The sequence below is a fragment of the Coregonus lavaretus genome (genome assembly GCF_964263955.1).
Source record: "Coregonus lavaretus genome assembly, chromosome: 8".
In the NCBI taxonomy this organism is placed as follows: domain Eukaryota; kingdom Metazoa; phylum Chordata; class Actinopteri; order Salmoniformes; family Salmonidae; genus Coregonus; species Coregonus lavaretus.
The window spans coordinates 5186460-5200278 of record NC_139995.1 but is presented as its reverse complement, the minus strand read 5'-3'; positions in this window follow the sequence as shown (position 1 = coordinate 5200278).

Sequence of the window (13819 nt, the reverse complement as noted above, 5' to 3'; positions counted from 1 at the left end):
ACAGACAGTTGACCAACCTGGTTTCAGTGCATTTTGTATTATTCTGTATGTAAATCCGAGACACTCCGTTTATTATGAAACGTTACAAATTAGAATTCGTATTATATGTTATGAATTTGCGAAACGTACAATATGTTATGAATTAGAAAAACGTATGATATGTTACGAATTCTAACTAGGTGGCCAATTGGCTAACGTTAGCTAGGCTAGGATTTAGGATTAGGGTTTAAGGTTAGGATTAAGTTTAGGAGTTAAAGGGTTTAGGTTAGGGGAAGGGTTAGCTAAACGGGTTAGGGTTAGGAGAATTGTTAGCTAGCATGCTAAGTAGTTGCAAAGTAGCAAAAAAGTAGTAAGTAGTTGAAAAGTTGCTATTTAGCTAAAATGCTAAAGTTGTCCGTGATGAGATTTGAACTCTGGAACCTTTGGGTTGCTAGACTTCGCGTTATACACCCACCCAGCCACCCAGAACAAGTAACCATCTGTCTTATCTAACCATACGGGCGGCAGGTAGCTTAGTGGTTAAGAGCGTTGTGCCAGTAACCGAAAGGTCGCTGGTTCTAATCCCCGAGCCGACTAGGTGAAAAATCTGTCGATGTGCCCTTGAGCAAGGCACTTAACCCTAATTGCTCCTGTAAGTCGCTCTGGATAAGAGCGTCTGCTAAATGACTAAAATGTAAATGTAACATACCATACCAAATGTAACATACCATACTAATTTGAATGATTTACATGTACTATGTTACGTCTAGTCTATGAGACCAGGCTGGACAGACAGACACCAGACAACAGGCTCTCCTGCCTGTGTGGGCAGAGGCTGTGCAGACAGGTTATCTATTATTTATCCCTTCAATTCCTTTACTTACTTAACAACTATGCAAAACTCATTTTTATTATAGGAAATCCCTATAATAACAGCAATATTTTGATGATCCTCAAACAAGACTGAAATCTGAGTTAGGCCGATGCTACTGGAGCCATAATCTTATCAAAGTTTTATTTGATTTCTTTTACATTACAATCATTTCCTGCAGTAGGGTTAGACATAGATCAGTAGGGCAATGTGATGTGATGACAGGTGTTCTGCTAAACTTGGAGGTTGGTGGTGGCACAATCAAATGATATGGCCATTATAACCTGTTACCCTAATTATTGTTCTCAATATCCAGTGTGAGGACATAAAAAAGGCGAATAAAACAGTGTCTAGGTGCTTCTGGATACCTAACATTTGTGCTTGAAGGAGAAAAGTTGGGGGGGAGGGGGAGGGATGCTAAACTGACACGCATGGTGCACAAATTGATGACGTATGTCGCACAGCTTAGAGGTGAGATGGAGACTAATGGATTCCGTTCAGGACCGCCCACTGGGCGAAATGCTGTGTAAAGAGTGTGTGCCAAATCTAGAAGACATAGCCCAGGGAGGTATTTATTACGCCGATTCGGTTGTTTCAAATCAAAATCAAATCAAATGTTATTTGTCACATACACATGTTTAGCAGATGTTATTGCGGGTGTAGCGAAATGCTGGTGCGGGTGTAGCGAGATGCTTGTTTGGAAGATGGATGACGAGGAGGAGACCTGGCTGATGACTGTGGCACGTTTTGGGAACATGGAGAGGCCAGAGATAGCTAGACTAGTAAATTTGACTAAGGAACAGAAGGTGGGTATTGGAGAAAGGCCATCAGTGCATTTTCTGCAAGCAGTACATCGGATGAAGGTGCGGCGTGAGCGTGGTGAACGGACAGACGTGGTTATGGATCGTGAGGAAGAAGGAGAAGAGCCGAATGCAGTGGGAAGCTATGAGTTGTTGACGAATGGTGCCAAGTACAAACCGTATTCTGCTGTCTCTGATGGCTCAGAAATTGAACCTGACGAGAGTGAGGGTGAATTACTTGTGGTGGCAGGTGTGGTGAAGACCTCCGAGTCTGAGCCAAGCCGCGATGGTCATGCAAAGGATGATTCGGGCCCAGTGGGAGTGGATCCCTGCCTTTTGGCTGATCCATATGTCAGCTCAGGCTGGGTAGAAAATAAGTTGGTACTGTTAAATCGGCGAAGATGGACTTCATTTTCTTTGTTACGCCCGTTAAAAGGGAACTGACGCTTCGCGCCACGCGACTAGGGACAAGACCTGTGACTTGCTTTGCTCTCCAGAGCAGGGCGCCTTTGAAAGGAGTGAGTACTGGGGTGGCGTTAAGTGTTGAGGTGGAGCAACTGAAATTGAAGATTCCTTGTGTCTGTGACGCCCGCCATTTGTTGTGATGCAGACCCGGTGGCAAGCGTGGTGAAACTGAGAAGACACTGTCTGTCCTTTTGAGTTTTGAAGCAGTCTTTACCTGATCAAGTCATGTTAGGATATGTCAGTTATCCAGTGAGAGCTTTTTTGCCGAACCCACTAAGGTGTTTCAGATGCCAAGCTTATGGTCATGTTGCAGCATGTTGTGTAGGAGGAAGATTCTGAGATGTGAGAAGTGTACAGGAGGGCATGGGACAAAGGAATGTGTTGTATCGGTGGAAAAAACAGTGTGTGTCAATTGTGGGGGTGCCCATGTTGCTGGGGATCAGAAATGCCTGGTGCGAGAGAGACAGGTTGAGGTTGCCAGGGTCAGAGTAGAACAGAAGGTGTCATATGCTGAGGCAGTGAAGAGAGTAGAGGATGACAGGTCAAGAGTGATTAATACGCCTAGACCAATAAAGAGTGATACGAATTTGTGCTTCAGTAAGGTTGGCTTCTTTGCATTCATAATGGAGACAAAGCACTGGAAAACAACTTTGGACGCTGTAGAGCGCTTTACATAAATCCGCTCCGAGGTGGTTTAAACTGCATTCTAATGTTGATTGCTTAAAGAAAACGGTATCAAGCAAAGTGTTTTATGCATGCTCAGTTCTTGGAACTCCATTGCGTGGTTCTTTTCATGGGGAAAAGTCCTCAATGAAACTGACATTAGGCTAAATGTGGAGAATTATACATTTGCCTATGTTGGCCATCAAGTAGCCTATAAATACATGTATATGCCATTGTAGGCTACCATTTGATACAATAAAAATGTTGAAATGACGATATCATTGGAGTCATTGCAAATCAATTTGTGCCACTTGTGTAGCCTACCTGGAGCTGGAAAACCAATGTAATAAATAGCCTATAACTTCAGTTTGTTTTTGTAGCCTTGTGTTATTATGAACGCATTAGATTGACTGTAACAGTAGTCAGAATAGGCTACAGGTAAAACAAATTCAAAAAAATAAACACTGGCTGTTGTTGACAAGCATATTCAGTTAATATACATATTGGCACCAGTGACTGGCACCAGTGACTCGGTTAATAAAAAAGTGGTCAGATGACGCAGATGCTAAGCTACAGGACTGTTTTGCTAGCACAGACTGGAATATGTTCCGGGATTCTTCATATAGCATTGAGGAATACACCACATCAGTCACTGGCTTCATCAATAAGTGCATCGATGACGTCGTCCCCACAGTGACCGTATGTACATACCCCAACCAGAAGCCATGGATTACAGGCAACATCCGCACTAAGCTAAAGGGTAGAGCCGCCCCTTTCAAGGAGCGGGCCTCTAACCCGGAAGCTTATGAGAAATCCCGCTATGCCCTCCGACGAACCATCAAACAGGCAAAGAGTCAATACAGGACTAAGATTGAATCGTACTACACCGGCTCTGACGCTCGTCAGATGTGGCAGGGCTTGAAAACTATTACAGACTACAAAGGGAAGCACAGCCGCGAACTGCCTAGTGACACAAGCCTACCAGACGAGCTAAATCACTTCTATGCTCGCTTCGAGGCAAGCAACACTGAAGCATACATGAGAGCGTCAGCTGTTCCGGATGACTATGTGATCACGCTCTCCATAGCCAATGTGAGTAAGACTTTTAAGCAGGTCAACATTCACAAGGCCGCAGTGCCAGACGGATTACCAGGACGTGTACTCCGAGCATGTGCTGACCAACTGGCAAGTGTCTTCACTGAAATGTTCAACATGTCCCCGACTGAGTCTGTAATACCAACATGTTTCAAGCAGACCACCATAGTCCCTGTGCCCAAGGACACTAAGATAACCTGCCTAAGTGACTACTGACCCGTAGCACTCACGTCTGTAGCCATGAAGTGCTTTGAAAGGCTGGTCATGGCTCACATCAACACCATTATCCCAGAAACCCTAGACCCACTCCAATTTGCATGCCGCCCCAACAGATCCACAGATGATGCAATCTCTATTGCACTCCACACTGCCCTTTCCCACCTGGACAAGAGGAACACCTACGTGAGAATAATATTAATTGACTACAGCTCAGCGTTCAACACCATAGTGCCCGCTAAGCTCATCACTAAGCTAATGATCCTGGGACTAAACATCTCCCTCTGCAACTGGATTCTGGACTTACTGACGGGCCTCTCCCAGGTGGTAAGGGTAGGTAACAACACATCTCCCACGCTGATCCTCAACATGGGGGCCCCTCAGGGGTGCGTGCTCAGTCCCCTCCTGTACTCCCTGTTCACCCATGACTTTATGGCCAGGCACGACTCCAACACCATCATTAAGTTTTCCGACGACACAACAGTGGTAGGCCTGATCACAGACAACGATGAGACAGCCTATAGGGAGGAGGTCAGAGACCTGGCCGTGTGGTGCCAGGATAACAACCTCTCCCTCAACGTGATCAAGACAAAGGAGATGACTGTGGACTGAGCACGCCCCCATTCTCATCCACGGGGCTGTAGTGCAACAGGTTGAGAGCTTCAAGTTCCTTTGTGTCCACATCACCAACAAACTATCATGGTCCAAACACACCAAGACAGTCGTGAAGAGGGCACAACAAAACCTATTCCACCTCAGGAGACTGAAAAGATTTGGCATGGGTCCTCAGATCCTCAAAATGTTCTACAGCTGCACCATCGAGAGCATCCTGACTGGTTGCATCATCGCCTGGTATGGCAACTGCTCGGCCTACGACCGCAAGGCACTACAGAGGGTAGTGCGTACGGCCCAGTACATCACTGGGGCCAAGCTTCCTGCCATCCAGGACCTCTATACCAGGCGGTGTCAGAGGAAGGCCCTAAAAATTGTCAAAGACTCAAGCCACCCTAGTCATAGACTGTTCTCTCTGCTACCACACGGCAAGCAGTACCGGAGCATCAAGTCTAGGTCCAAAAGGCTTCTCAACAGCTTCTATCCCCAAGCCATAAGACTCCTGAACAGCTAATCATGGCTACCCGGACTATTTGCACTGCCCCCCCCCCACCCATCCCCCTCTTTTACGCTGCTGCTTCTCTGTTTATCATTTATGCATAGTCACTTTATATCTACCCACAATACGACTAGCCGGTGCCCCCGCACTTATCCAGCTACATTCGTTCGCAGCGACGCCGTTTTTCAAACAAAGTCATCACCTCAGCCATTGCTAGCTAGCCAACGCTACCAGCTAGCAGTACTATAGCAACTAAATACAATATAATTTTAGCCAGCTACATTCGTTCGCAGCGACGCCGTTTTTCAAACAAAGTCAACACAGCAGCCATTGCTAGCTAGCCAACACTACCAGCTAGCAGGACTGTAGCAGCTAAATACAATATCTTTGTGCTAGCTAGCCAACGTTTAATTATTGCTGCGTTATGAAAGGAACTAGACACGGACACAAATTATCTGTTTAGTGTGTTAACACACTATTGGTAGTTTGTTGTAACCAAGTATTGGTGCTAAACTGTGTGTTATTGGATGCTAGCATGCTAGTTAGCTATGGCGTCATAGTTAGCTAGCTGAATAAAGTAAGTTGAGTCTATTCCTTGAAACATTGAACCGCTGTATTTTACAACAATTCTAATTTCTAAAGTGGAAGTTGGGAGAGTTTTATTCGGGTGTTTCAGTGAAACAATTATAGTTTCTGAGGTGGAAGTTGGGAAAGTTATATTTGGGAGTTGTGGTGAGGGAGGCCCCGCTCTCTACTTTCCCAGATGTTTAGTTCATTTCATTCCGATCTCCTCTGCATTATTGTAGCCATTTGCTACAGCCTGTCAACTATGCCTCTGCCTATCCCTGTTCTCTCCTCTCTGCACAGGCTACACAAACGCCTCACACCGCGTGGCTGCTGCCTCTCTAACCTGGTGGTCCCTGCACGCACCACACACCTGGAGTTCCAGGTCTCAGGCAGCCTCTGGAACTGCCGTTCTGCTGCCAACAAGGCTGACTTCATCCCAGCCTATGCTACCCTCCAGTCCCTCGACTTCCTGGCGCTGACGGAAACATGGATTACCACTGAAAACACTGCTACTCCTACTGCTCTCTCCTCGTCTGACCATGTGTTCTCGCATACCCCGAGAGCATCTGGTCAGAGGGGTGGTGGCACAGGAATCCTCATCTCTCCCAAGTGGACATTCTAAATTTTTCCCCTAACCCATCTGTCTATCTCCTCATTTGAATTCCATGCTGTCACAGTCACTAGCCCATTTAAGCTTAATATCCTTGTCATCTATCGCCCTCCAGGTTCCCTTGGAGAGTTCATCAATGAGCTTGACGCCTTGATAAGTTCCTTTCCTGAGGATGGCTCACCCCTCACAGTTTTGGGGGATTTCAACCTCCCTACGTCTACATTTGACTCATTTCTCTCTGCCTCCTTCTTTCCACTCCTCTCCTCTTTTGACCTCACCCTCTCACCGTCCCCCCCTACTCACAAGGCAGGCAATACGCTTGACCTCATCTTTACTAGATGCTGCTCTTCTACTAATCTCACTGCAACTCCCCTCCATGTCTCCGACCACTACTTTGTATCCTTTTCTCTCTCGCTCTCCTCCAACACTACTCACTCTGCCCCTACACAGATGGTAATGCGCCGCCGCAACCTTCGCTCTCTCTCTCCCACTACTCTCTCCTCTTCCATCCTATCATCTCTTCCCTCTGCTCAATCCTTCTCCCTCCAATCTCCTGATTCTGCCTCCTCAACCCTCCTCTCCTCCCTTTCTGCATCCTTTGACTCTCTGTGTCCCCTATCCTCCCGGCCGGCTCGGTCCTCCCCTCCAGCTCCGTGGCTTGATGACTCATTGCGAGCTCACAGAACAGAGCTCCGGGCAGCTGAGCGGAAATGGAAGAAAACTAGACTCCCTGCGGACCTGGCATCTTTTCACTCCCTCCTCTCTACATTTTCTTCATCTGTTTCTGCTGCTAAGGCCACTTTCTACCACTCTAAATTCCAAGCATCTGCCTCTAACCCTAGGAAGCTCTTTGCCACATTCTCCTCCCTGCTGAATCCCCCCCCCCTCCCTCTCTGTGGATGACTCCGTCTGTTTGTTAAGTCTAATGACACTGCTGGTCCTGCTCACACTGCCCTACCTTATGCTTTGACTTCTTTCTCCCCTCTCTCTCCAGATAAAATCTCGCGACTTGTGACTGCAGGCCGCCCAACAACCTGCCCGCTTGACCCCATCCCCTCCTCACTTCTCCAGACCATCTCCGGTGACCTTCTCCCCTACCTCACCTCGCTGATCAACTCATCCTTGACCGCTGGCTATGTCCCTTCCGTCTTCAAGAGAGCGAGAGTTGCACCCCTTCTCAAAAAACCAACACTCGATCCCTCTGATGTCAACAACTACAGACCAGTATCCCTTCTTTCTTTTCTTTCCAAAACTATTGAGCGTGCCGTCTTTAGCCAACTCTCTTGCTATCTCTCTCAGAATGACCTTCTTGATCCAAACCAGTCAGGTTTCAGGACTGGTCATTCAACTGAGACTGCTCTTCTCTGTGTCACGGAGGCTCTCCGCACTGCTAAAGCTAACTCTCTCTCCTCTGCTCTTGTCCTTCTAGACCTGTCTGCTGCCTTTGATACTGTGAACCATCAGATCCTCCTCTCCACCCTCTCCGAGCTGGGCATCTCCGGCGCGGCTCACTCTTGGATTGCGTCCTACCTGACCGGTCGCTCCTACGTGCTCTCACCACTGGTGTCCCCCAGGGCTCAGTTCTAGGCCCTCTCCTATTCTCGCTATACACCAAGTCACTTGGCTCTGTCATATCCTCACATGGCCTCTCCTATCATTGCTACGCTGACGATACACAACTAATCTTCTCCTTTCCCCCTTCTGATAACCAGGTGGCGAATCGCATCTCTGCATGTCTGGCAGACATATCAGTATGGATGACGGATCACCACCTCAAGCTGAACCTTGGCAAGACGGAGCTGCTCTTCCTCCCGGGGAAGGACTGCCCGTTCCATGAACTCCGTTGTGTCCTCCTCCCAGAGTGCGAAGAGCCTTGGCGTGACCCTGGACAACACCCTGTCGTTCTCCGCTAACATCAAGGCGGTGACCCGATCCTGCAGGTTCATGCTCTACAACATTCGGAGAGTACGACCCTGCCTTACACAGGAAGCGGCACAGGTCCTAATCCAGGCACTTGTCATCTCCCGTCTGGATTACTGCAACTCGCTGTTGGCTGGGCTCCCTGCCTGTGCCATTAAACCCCTACAACTCATCCAGAATGCCGCAGCCCGTCTGGTGTTCAACCTTCCCAAGTTCTCTCACGTCACCCCGCTCCTCCGCACACTCCACTGGCTTCCAGTTGAAGCTCGCATCTGTTACAAGACCATGGTGCTTGCCTATGGAGCTGTGAGGGGAACGGCACCTCCATACCTTCAGGCTCTGATCAGTCCCTACACCCAAACGAGGGCATTGCGTTCATCCACCTCTGGCCTGCTGGCTCCCCTTCCTCTGCGGAAGCATAGTTCCCGCTCAGCCCAGTCAAAACTGTTCGCTGCTCTGGCACCCCAATGGTGGAACAAGCTCCCTCACGACGCCAGGACAGCGGAGTCACTCACCACCTTCCGGAGACATTTGAAACCCCACCTCTTTAAGGAATACCTGGGATAGGATAAAGTAATCCTTCTACCACCCCCACCCCCCCAAAAAAAATAAAAAAAATACAAATTTGTAAGTCGCTCTGGATAAGAGCGTCTGCTAAATGACGTAAATGTAAATGTAAATGTATATACAGTGAGGGAAAAAAGTATTTGATCCCCTGCTGATTTTGTACGTTTGCCCACTGACAAAGACATGATCAGTCTATAATTTTAATGGTAGGTTTATTTGAACAGTGAGAGACAGAATAACAACAAAAAAATCCAGAAAAACGCATGTCAAAAATGTTATAAATTGATTAGCATTTTAATGAGGGAAATAAGTACACTTATTTTTGTTGTTATTCTGTCTCTCACTGTTCAAGTAAACCTACCATTAAAATTATAGACTGATCATGTCTTTGTCAGTGGGCAAACGTACAAAATCAGCAGGGGATCAAATACTTTTTTCCCTCACTGTAGCCTCCCTACTGTTATTTTATTTTACTGCTGGTCTTTAGTTATTTGCTTTAATTTTTAAAAAAAATATTTTTAATGATTCTTAAAAAAACTGCATTGTTGGTTAAGGGCTTGTAAGTAAGCATTTCACTGTAATGTCTACACCTGTTGTATTTGATTTGATATTATTTGTATTTAATGCAGTGATAGAAATGATGACCCCATCCTCAGTAGCCTATTCCAGCAGGCTATTGGGAAACACAAGCACTTCTTAAATGAATCTGTTAATTTGAACTAAGCAAGCTGCTAAATTCAGTTCAGTTCAGTTCAGTTTACATCTTGCCTATGAGATGTAGGCCTATCAGGGGCTATAGGCTACCTTCATTTATCTAAGGAAACTTTGGCCAAATTTAATTTGAATCATAAACCCAGATTTTAGTCTGTAACCTATGCCTATTGACATGACAAGTCAATCTCGCAAATGGGCCATTTATAACGGTTTGTAGTCTTAACATCTGGCACATAATAACAGCACAATTGCCAGAAAATAGCCTAACATTAGTTTTGTTATGTTCATCCAAGTGTTTCTTGCTCAAAGATTTCGAGGTCCTCTGTCCAACTTTCATCACTCAAACTCTCCTGTTGGATTTATCTATAGGTATGCAAATGCACAAAGGGGATTTATTTACAATTATAAACCTGGTTCGAGCACTGAATGCTGATTGACTGAAAGCCATGGAATATCAGACCATATACCATGGGTATGACAAAACATTACTTTTTACTGTTCTAATTACGGTGGTAACCAGTTTATAATAGCAATAAGGCAACCCAGGGGTTTGTGGTATATGGCCAATGTATCCAGGCACTCCGCGTTGCGTGGTGCTTCAGAACAGCCTTTATCCGTGGTATATTGGCCACATACCATACCCCCTTGTGACTTATTGCTTAATCATAGCAGTCAAACAAGTTAAATCGACATCCATTGATGGAAAATGATCTGGTGAGTTTAATAAGGGCAAATTATATTTTCTCTTGCCACATATTCAAATTCCTTTATTACTCCATGTCATAGCTTGCAATAATTATTATTTTGAGGAAACCCACGTTTTGCTTCTAATGTCGTTACAAGTTACTATGATATCCCTTCTTAATTGGCTCAATAATGTTATGGAAAAAGGGTTTATTGTATAGATATGGCAACTCTCTTGCTGAGAACAATGTTTTGTGGCTAGTTTTCAGGCCTTTTGGGCAGGTTTTGAGTGGTCATTGGCCTAAAAATGTTAACTTGACCTGGCAACCCTGCACTGACAGCAAGTTGGACAACTTCTGCTGTTTCTAGGAAATGTGACAATGGCAGCATCACTAAAGTCTGGAGTGTATTTATTTAATTCTCAACCTTTATGTTGCTTTTGTCAGTAAAACATGTAAAGAACAGAATTTGATTAAATCACATGAAGGACCAAACACTCACTGTACAGAAAAGGATTAGACTATACATGTACATCAGTTCACATAACTTACTGGGTTAACAATATGCCAAGCAGTCAAATACACTTGGTATTGACCCCACGACTGGTGTCTGGGGTACTTGTTCATCAAGGGCTAGTTTCCTGGACACAGATTAAGCCTATAAAATTGCCAGTGTACAGTCGTGGTCAATAGTTTTGAAAATGACACAAATACTAATTTTCACAAAGTCTGTTGCCTCAGTTTTTATGATGTCAATTTGCATATACTCCAGAATGTTATGAAGAGTGATCAGATGAATTGCAATTAATTGCAAAGTCCCTCTTTGCCATGAAAATGAACTTAATCCAAAAAAAAAACATTTCCACTGCATTTCAGCCCTGCCACAAAAGGACCAGCTGCCATCATGTCAGTGATTCTCTCGTTAACACAGGTCAGAGTGTTGACGAGGACAAGGCTGAAGATCACTCTGTCATGTTGATTGAGTTAGAATAACAGACTAGAAGCTTTAAAAGGAGCGTGGTGCTTGAAATCATTGTTCTTTCTCTGTTAACCATGGTTACCTGCAAGGAAACACATGCCGTCATCATTGCTTTGCACAAAAAGGGCTTCACAGGCAAGGATATTGCTGCTAGGAAGATTGCACCTAAATCAACCATTTATCGGATCATCAAGAACTTCACAACAATTGAACGTCAGGGTGCCCAAGAAAGTTCAGCAAGCGCCATGACTGTCTCCTAAAGTTGATTCAGCTGCAGGATCAGGGAACCACCAGTGCAGAGCTTGCTCAGGAATGGCAGCAGGCATGTGTGAGTGCATCTGCACGCACAGTGAGGCGAAGACTTTTGGAGGATGGCCTGATGTCAAGAAGGGCAGCAAAGAAGCCACTTCTCTCTAGGAAAAACATCAGGGACAGACTGATATTCTGCAAAAGGTATAGGGATTGGACTGCTGAGGACTGGGGTAAAGTCATTTTCTCTGATGAATCCCCTTTACGATTGTTTGGGGCATCCGGAAAACACCTTGTCCGGAGAAGACAAGGTGAGCGCTACCATCAGTCCTGTGTCATGCCAACAGTAAAGCATCAACATTTTGGGTCCATGGCCAGGAAACTCCCCAGACCTTAATCCCATTGAGAACTTGTGGTCGATCCTCAAGAGGTGGATGGACAAACTAAAACCCACAAATTCGGACAAACTGCAAGCATTGATTATGCAAGAATGGGCTGCCATCAGTCTGCCAGAAGTTAATTGACAGCATGCCAGGGCGGATTGCAGAGGTCTTGAAAAAGAAGGGTCAACACTGTAAACACTTAAATATTGACTCTTTGCATAAACTTAATGTAATTGTCAATTAAAGCCATTGACACTTATGGAATGTTTGTAATTATATTACAAGTATATAAAATTGAGCACACATTCATTCAATCTCCATTGACAAACATTGGCAGTAGAATGGCCTGTACTGAAGAGCTCAGTGACTTTCAACGTGGCACCGTCATAAGATGCCACCTTTTCAAGTCAGTTCGTCATATTTTTGCCCTGCTAGAGCTGCCCCGGTCAACTGTAACTGCTGTTATTGTGAAACGTCGAGGAGCAACAACGGCTCAGCTGCAAAGTGGTAGGCCACCCAAGCTCACAGAATGGGACCGCCGAGTGCTGAAGCGTGTAGCGTGTAAAAATCGTCTGTCCTCGGTTGCAACACTCACTACCGAGTTCCAAACTGCCTCTGGAAGCAACGTTAGCACAATAACTGTTCGTCAGGAGCTTCATGAAATGGGTTTCCATGGCCGAGCAGCTGCACACAAGCCTAAGATCACCATGCGCAATGCCAAGCGTCGGCTGGAGTGGTGTAAAGCTCGTCACCATTGGACACTGGAGCAGTGGAAACACGTTCTCTGGAGTGATTAATCACGCTTCACCATCTGGCAGTCCGATGGACAAATCTGGGTTTGGCGGATGCCAGGAGAACGCTACCTGCCCAACTGCATAGTGCCAACTGTAAAGTTTGGTGCAGGTGGAATAATGGTCTGGGGCTGTTTCATGGTTCGAACTAGGCCCCTTAGTTCCAGTGAAGGGAAATCTTAATACTACAGCATACAGTGACATTCTAGATGTGGCAACAGTTTGGGGCAGGCCCTTTCCTGTTTCAGCATGACAATGCCCCCGTGTACAAAACGAGGTCCATACAGACATGGTTTGTTGAGATCGGTGTGGAAGAACTTGACTGGCCTGCACAGAGCCCTGACCTCAACCCCATCGAACACCTTTGGGATGAATTGGAACGCCGACTGCGAGCCAGGCCTAATCGCCCAACATCAGTGCCCGACCTCGCTAATGCTCTTGTGGCTGAGTGGAAGCAAGTCCCCGCAGCAATGTTCCAACACCTAGCGGAAAGCCTTCCCAGAAGAGTGGAGGCTGTTACAGTAGCAAAGGGAGGACCAACTCTATATTAATGCCCATGATTTTGGAATGATACTGCCGTCATTAGTGTATTTTAAGTATCCGCAAACCACATGTTATAGCAATCTGACGGCAAAGCCGATGAAGTGGCACGCAAACATTGGTTGATGCATGCAATGTCTGAGCAGAGGAACGCAACGATAACCTGACTCCGGCCACGTCCATCCAAGCCATGGTTCTATTACAGCTTGTGTTTCTGTACAGAGTTGCCAAATGTCAGTAACTTTCTCAAATTCTGAAGTTTTCCATAAATCCTGGTTGGACTTGGAGGATTCCCAGATTTCCTGCTTATTCCATCCTGATTCAAGGAATCTTCCAACTGGGATTTCTGGAAAACCAGGGCATTTTGGGAAAGTCACCTTTGTTGGAATTTTACAACCCTATTCCTGTAACGGTACAGCCCTGCATGTTTTGGAAGGAAGTTATGAGTTTTGAATAACAATAACAATATCACAGTATCATATGTTGTACCTCAGAAACTGAAAGCCAAGGTCTAACAAAAACGTTTAGGGTCAATTTAACTTACAGTATTGCGCAGCTGCAGGTTAAGACTGGATTTCTTAAAACGCTACTAACGGGAGATTATGTGCACCTGCAT